This window comes from Strongylocentrotus purpuratus, unplaced genomic scaffold (genome assembly GCF_000002235.5).
Source record: "Strongylocentrotus purpuratus isolate Spur 01 unplaced genomic scaffold, Spur_5.0 spur5_scaffold_16, whole genome shotgun sequence".
In the NCBI taxonomy this organism is placed as follows: domain Eukaryota; kingdom Metazoa; phylum Echinodermata; class Echinoidea; order Camarodonta; family Strongylocentrotidae; genus Strongylocentrotus; species Strongylocentrotus purpuratus.
Window position 1 is genome coordinate 18393460 of NW_022145601.1, and position 7919 is coordinate 18401378.

The window sequence follows — 7919 nt, forward strand, 5'->3', positions numbered from 1 at the left end:
ACAATAATATGACATTTCACATCCATCTTTCTACATAATTTTCTATTATCAGCTCTTTCTTTCCCCCCCCCCCCCCCCCTCGCTCACGCTCATGTTTCCTTTTAACTACGTTGAAACTATTGACATCAAACTCTCTTTATTTATCTTTTACTATATACATCCTAGGCTGTTTAATAACCATATTTCTGCAATTTTCAATTACCAAATATTTTCTTCTATCTCCTCTCTTGCTCAATTGTATAGCCTTGCTTCTCAGCTCGAATTTTACATTTATCCAACCGTCATCTTTTTATAGTCATTCAAAATCTATCTTTCTTTATCTTTAAAAACAAAATATTATTTCTTTTCTTCTTTATCCCTTCTTGCTTTGCTTCGTCGTGTTCTTGGCTTTAATTTGTATGTTTATAACAGATGGTCTGGTGCCTAGGTCTAGTGGATACGTCACCGGACTGTGGATCACAAGGGTCACGGTTCGAGTCCCAGTTCTGATCAATCATGCCAATGTCCTTTGGCAAGATATAAATCTATCTTATTGTGATAGAACATCTCCTTCCCAATTTTGTTTTCTTTCCCTCTTTTCTTCAGCCCATCTCAAAACAAAAAACTACTTGCCATCATGTTCTTGCTCTTTTTGTTTCAGCTATTTCAAGGATTTTGTGCGCTCCCTATGCTCGATCTCTACAAGTTTCCTTTTCTCTCACTCTCCTTCCCTCCAAACGCAGCCCGCATTTTTGTTCCTTTTTTTCCCCCCTTTTTTTTTCTTCTTCTTTTTTTCTGTTCTTTCTTCGTCATGTAATTTGTTACGTCTTCTTGTTTACAGTCAATACGTGTTTTAATAAATTCTCTGTTGGCCACTATTCTTCTTTAATTGATTATGTATTCAATATTTTGTTCACACTCATTATTATCTGAGGGGTCCACAATTTACAAGCTTTGCTTTTCAGTGGACCTCTCCATTTTCTCTAAATATAAATGCAATTAAGTTTTAAAATTCATTTTTTTGTCTTCCTAAAATGTATAAATTATTATTAAGATTTGTTTATTACCAATGTAACTATGTTTTGTATACATTTTACATTGTATTCGTTATTATGTATTGTATTTTGTTGGAAATGAAAAAATAAAAATGAAATGAAATGAAATCTGCATTTTGCCATTCTCTACCCAGGAGTAGTAAATATAAGTAGGAGTACTCGGTAGGAAGTTATTCCTTAAATCCTTTTAGCGCTTCAGGGCAGTGGGGCTAAAGCTATGATCAGAACTGGACTTTATCGGCGCTTTGAGAATATCCAGGATGATTGTTATAAATTAGTACTAGTTATGATTAGTACTAGTAGTGAAGGTCGCGATTGTTTAATTTCCTTTATTTCTTTTCTTCTTTTAAAGCCTATCTGAACTATTTTGACCAGGAGGGATTAGACCACCCATCGTGGTCACTGGCAGGTGGTTATCTCATCGAATCAGCTCTCATTTAACATAAGAAAAGGGAGCATGGGGGACCAGTGGTCACAGATTAGGCATTGTTTGCTATATAGAGGGCGCAAGTAGCTATGAGTAGTGCAGTGGGGCTTTAAACTCCTCTTTAACAGCTTTCTGTTCTTGTCCATGATTTATCTGATTATCCGATGGTTGTCTGACGAGCTAATCCCTGGTCTCAAGCTCGCATCAAAGTTAATCCACTCAGATTGTACCGCGTCTTTCAACCCAGCTCAAGCACTATAATTTTCTCGAGAGCGGTACTTGTTCACTTGGCCTCTCGCTCTTCCTCTCTTCTCTCGCTCTTCCTCTCTTCTCTCGCTCTTCCTCTCTTCTCTCGCTCTTCCTCTCTCTTTCCATCTTTCTTTCTCCTCCAATTTATTCGACGTTCTCGTTTGTTTTTTCTACTATAGTCTCCATCTCTCTTTCTCGGTAAATGTTATTAATTTCAAATATAACTATTCAGCTCTTTATCTCTGCAACTCTTAGTGCATGTTAAGAGCTAAAGAGGGTCATATTGATATATAGATCCAACCCTTTTTATAATCATTAACCTTTTTTTTCAAAGTAGTACACAGTTATGCCAAAATTTACATAGAATTTCTATTTCTGGATAGAGAAAAACATTCTTTTTTGAATGGTCGCATTCTAACTTTTCCTTAAAGCAGCTATAATGAATACAATTTTCTTCTAACCGGAAATTTTAGAAATTGCAATGAAATTATTCATGATAAATTCATGTTTGACGTATGGATGGAGGCGGTCTCGTCTTTTTCCTTTCCTCGCCTCCTCTTCTCTTTTTTTATCAATCACTAATGCCATGAATGTCACTCGTGTCTACCAGCGCACCACTTAGCGACACCGCTGTTTCATCTTCCACGCAGGTCCTGCAACCATCAATGTTCCCCTCTTGACTCCCGCACGTAATCAACCAATCACACGTTCATTATGCACACAAACCACTTGGTTTTGCGCGGGAGCGGGCAATACTCAGTGGAGTAAACAACCATCAAGTGTCAACCAGCATCATCGTCGACACGTGACCGTGTCCTGTACTGTATGTCGGACATGCACCAAAAGCAATATGTGTAATTGCGATGTCTGGGTATTCCCACGGGAGCGCTTAAATAAAAGCCAAAGGGTTAAGGGAACTCTTGGGACCTCGTTTCTAATAGTACTCATCGCTCGTTGGCTCCTCCGATAAGTACAATGATTTATGTGGTTGTTTGCTTATAATGTGCGTGTTTTAATACATTTTCAAACGCTAAGAAAATTTCAATAACGCTGTCGAAATATGTTGTTTTTCTCTTATGCCGATTTGCTTGTGTTCAATATACCGTAAGGGAGCTCTTGGGAGTAAGGTAAATTAGATAATAAGCTAGAGAGAATGTAATTGGTTTTCGACGTATTTTTTCACCGCTTGTTATGAAAATATACCATAGCAAACAAAAAAGAGTCTTCTAACACTCTTCCCGCAAGTATAGGGTGGATTTTTATTAAATTTTATTGATTACTTTTATATTCTAACCTCTCTCAAATTACAAGGGCATTAGCTTTCAGCCCTGAATTTGAACGTGGAATCTATGCTCAAGTCGGTGAGCCACAAGTATACATAATGCAGATAATTATACACTAAATTTGTTGATCGGTTTGTCTCGAAAATACAACCTGGGACATGTGGGTTCTAGGTCCATCGCTCAAACCACTGAACCATATTACTATCTATACTGGAGATATGACCTAATCGGTTAGCCTTGATTGAGAACCGGAACATGTGGATTCTAGGTCCCTCGCTCAAACCACTGAACCATATAACTATCTACTGAAGAAATGGCCTAATCGGTTAGCCTCGATATAGAACCGCAAACCTGTGGATTCTAGGTCTCCCGCTCAAACTACTGAACCATATTACTATCTACAGTAGATATGAACTAGAGTCTGTTGGTCTCTCAAGGTTTGGAACCCTAAACCTGGGGTTCTAGATCCTTCTCTCAAACCCCAGAACCATGTATTGTGCCTACTATCTAATGAAGATGTGAACTTGTCGATTGATTTCTTTCACAGGTACCAGAAACCTTGGAGTTCTATAGGTCAAGCGCTCAAACCACTGAACTATTATTACTGTCTAAAGCAGATATGAACATGTCGTTTGGTTTCACATGGATACAAACCAATGATCTCAATGGTTCTAAGACCACCACTATAAACCACTATAATCAAATCACTCCTGCAATTACGAGTTTTTTGTTCGTCTATCTTGGAGCAGAACCTTTAACCTAATATTGTTCAAAGACCATTGTAAAACACATACTGAAATCTAATGCAGATAATCTCGTCGATAGGTCTGTCCAAGATTCGAATCCGAGACCGGTAGGTCCTACGACCACTGCTCTTAGCAAGCGGCCACATCAACAATAGATTTGAACTCATTGATAATTAGTCCGTCTTGCAACTGAATCAGTGACTTCCTAGTTGTGAGAGCATCTTTCCAACCACTGAGCCACATATTGTTATCTACTGCAGATATGAACTTATTTAAAAAACAAATTGGTAACAATAATCCCAAAGAAGAATTGTTTATGGGTTTAAAGGCCGTTTGTACTAGTTTGGCTAGGAGGGATTAGACCACCCAGGGAGGTCACTGACAGGTGGCTACCCCATCAACTCAGCTCTCAATTAACATAAGTAAAAGAGGATCATGGGGGACCACTGGTCACCGATAAGGCATTGTTTTCTACATAGAGGGAGCAAGTAGCTACATGTAGTAAAGTGGGGCTTTAAGCCCATATTATATCAATAACAAATAACTGAATTGTTCCTACAGTTTAGCATGTACCATAACATATCGAATAGTGCGTTCACCTCTTAGAGAATTTGTGTTAATAAAAACACCATTATGGCAATAGCTGAACTGCATGTACTGATTAAATATGATAACACATAGTGCTCTCATAAAATTCGTTACCTTGAATAAAATAAGCATTAATAGCGCCTTCAGGTGCAATTTGACAACAACAATGGCTACACCAGTCGCGGAAATAGGCCATTTTCGCAATTCAATCAAATTTGATGCATCGTTACTTCTTTGCTAAGTGCCTCGTATAGGATTATTACATTCACCTGTTACAATTAAAGGTATAGACCAGTTTGGGGAACGGCCCCTCTCAAAAAAATGAAATGGGCGATTTTAATACCAATCATGTGATAGAATATGTTTTGACTAATACGTGATGATAAATATTTTGCCGGGAAACCGCCAACCAATTGCTATATTTGGTAAATTATCATATCTATCCGGCCTGGATAGATACATATTTCTGTGCACAGTGCTTGTAACTTTACCAAGACTGGGCCAAATTTCTTATCATTTTGATGATTCCAGATCTATGATAGATGATCAACCTTTTCTGATCGATTCCACAAAGTTTCTTTCACAATGCAATCGCATGACCAGAACTGGTCGATTCCTTTAAGAATAACCGTATTTTCATTCAATTTTCAAAATGCAAATTACAAATATTGTGTATTGTTATGTTGGGCAAGAAATACCGTTGATCCGACCTTGCAACCCTCCTCTAACCTGAATGTTCACTAAATAAATGAGATACCATGAAATATAAAATGCATTATATTCACTAGGTAAACGTTTATAAATTTGCCACATTCTTCAACAGGTATAAAGCTACGATTCTTAGAGACACTCATACTGCCATGTAGTAATGCTGAAAAAACCGTAAAACCCAATATCTCATGTCAAAATTTGGAAAAATCAAGCTGAAATAAATTCTTAGAAACACTAGGCCATCAAATAACACTGAGCAAATCGTAATACGTAATATTTCACGTCAAAATATAGAAAATCAAGCTACAACTCTTGGAAACACTAAGGCCATGAAATAACATTGAAGAAAAAAAACTCGTAAAACGCAATATCTCGTGTCAAAATATGGAAATTAAGCTACAATTCCTGGAAACACTAGGCCCTCAAATAACACTGAAAAAATTTTAATACGCAATATCTCATGTCAAAATATGGAAAGTCAAACTAAAATTCCTAGAAACACTTATCCCATGAAATAACACTAAAAACATATGTAATATCTCATGTCAAAAGATGGAAATTCAAGGTATAAGTCTAAGAAGCGCTCGTTCTGTATTGAACAAAAACATGAAAAGCACTTAACACACAATATCTCATGTCAAAATGTGGAAATTAAGCTGCGATTCTTAGAAACATTCATTTTGTCATGCATGAAGTAAAACCTAAAAGCACTCTATGCAAAATATCTCATATCACGGCGTTCATTACCCTGGTACAGGTTTCCAAAATGAGTAATGACGGGGCATTTTTTCGTATGAGAAGCTGGGACCAGGGTCAATGCTGTGCGTGGACAGAATTAATTTGGGGATGACATTTAATGAGATTAAGCCGAGGATTATTTCCAATGACATCTCCAGAGTTCTCTTTAATCCGGCCTTGTCCCTCTGCCCTTTTCTAATCTTTCAATACTCTCTCTCTCTCTCTCTCTCTCTCTCTTTCTCTATCTGTCCAACACATATTCTTCCTTTTCCTGCCTCTTTTGATTCTCTGTTTTAATCTTCATTGTTGATTAACAAAAAAAAATTGTATCCATCTGATATCTTTCTCTTCCCTCTTCTTTTATATTCTTCTCTCTGCTTTTTTCCCATTAAATATATCTTCTTATGTCTCTCTCTCTGCCTCTCTATCCTTCTATCCTTCTCTCTCTCTCACACACTCTCTTGTATTCCCCCCTCTCTCTCTCTCCCCCCTCTATTCCCTTCTCTCTTCCCTTCTCTCTTTCATTCTCCATCTCTTTTGTATATTTTATTCTCTCTTTCTTTCTCTCCTACCTATATCCTTATCTATTTCCTTCTCTCTATACTTCTCTTTCTCTCTTGCCTTCTCTCTCTCTCTCTCTCTCTACAGACAACCATACACACACACACACACACACACACACACACCAATAAACCAAACGCACTGACACTCACACAAATCGCCAATGCCTATCTATTCCCCAGTGTGTGCCCCCGATTTCAATTTCGACACTTCATTATTTCGTCCAACCACGGACAAAAATGTAACGTCAACAACAGCCTGACCATTATTAGAATTCTAAACATATCCCTCTACCGTTTTCTCTCCCCCCCCCCCCCCCCCCCCTCTCCCCTCTCTCTCTCTCTCTCTCGCTTTCTCTCTCGTCTTCTGCCTCTTTCTTTCGATCCTTCTTTCTCTTTCGATCCTTCATAAACACACGCACAAACTCCCTCAAACCCAATTATTTAACATTCGTTCAACTAAGTACAATGCCCTATCAAGATAATAAACCTTATTATGAGTCATTAAAAACCTCTTATTTATCTATAATCGCCCCCCCCCCTCCCCCATCTCTCTCTCTCTCTCTCTCTCTTTCCAAGCTTTCCCCTGGCTAGTTTCCTTAAATTGAAGTTTCGATTTTTACTTCCAATGACGAATGATGTCCCCCTTAGTAATAACATGAATTTCTGTAAATTACATTTGTTGTGTAGTGTCTCCAGGGGTCTCAGTCAAATAATGTAACCATGCATGCGTGACCAAGAAAACGCGTTAGACGCGGTCCGCGCGGTGCCGCGTTAAGGGGTAAAAAACGAAAATTTTCAAGAAAAGGGTATTTTTTTTTCAAGATCCTGCTGTACGCGTTTCGGGTATTTTTCTAGATCCCGACTCCTAATCGAAAGCTGGTCGGGAAGCGCGGGTTGTATATAACTTTCGGTGACGTAAGTTTGCTAATGTAAAAATACATAATGAGGCCCCTATACTTCGCGTATACCAGCATGTGAAATGCTTGTTTACGACCGGGGTTTACGACGACGACGAAATTAAATCCTTTTTTCGTCAAAGAATGGACTTTATGATAGCTGTCCATTAAACCCTTTTGGAAGTGTACGGATTGATGTTATTGATTTCTTTATTGAAATAAATGTTTACATTGTGAATTTTACACCAGAGGTACATTGTCAACAACCGCACTTCAAAATTCTCAGGGGTTACGATTTTACAATACTTGTTTAGGAACACTTTAGTAAAATACCCGTTTAGGGGTTGAATTCGGAAGAAGAAAAAACCACGTAAAATCCTCATTTAGGGTGTACTTTAGCTTTAGAAGAAATAACCTGTGGTCAAGCATGCTACAGTATTCCTACATGACTGACGCCTTGGCCCTCCCAAGCCCCCCCCCCCCCCCCTTTCTCTCTCTCTCTCTCTCTCTCTCTCTCTCTCCCTTATCGTCTTGTTTCATTTTAGAAGTTCCCATTTGTCATGCATGTGCTATACATAAAATGCCCCCATTTCTCCCTGTGCCAACCTCATTTTTAAAGCCAACATATCTCGCGGCCAATACACCACATCCGCGGTAGTAACGCACTACATGCAAGACGGTTTG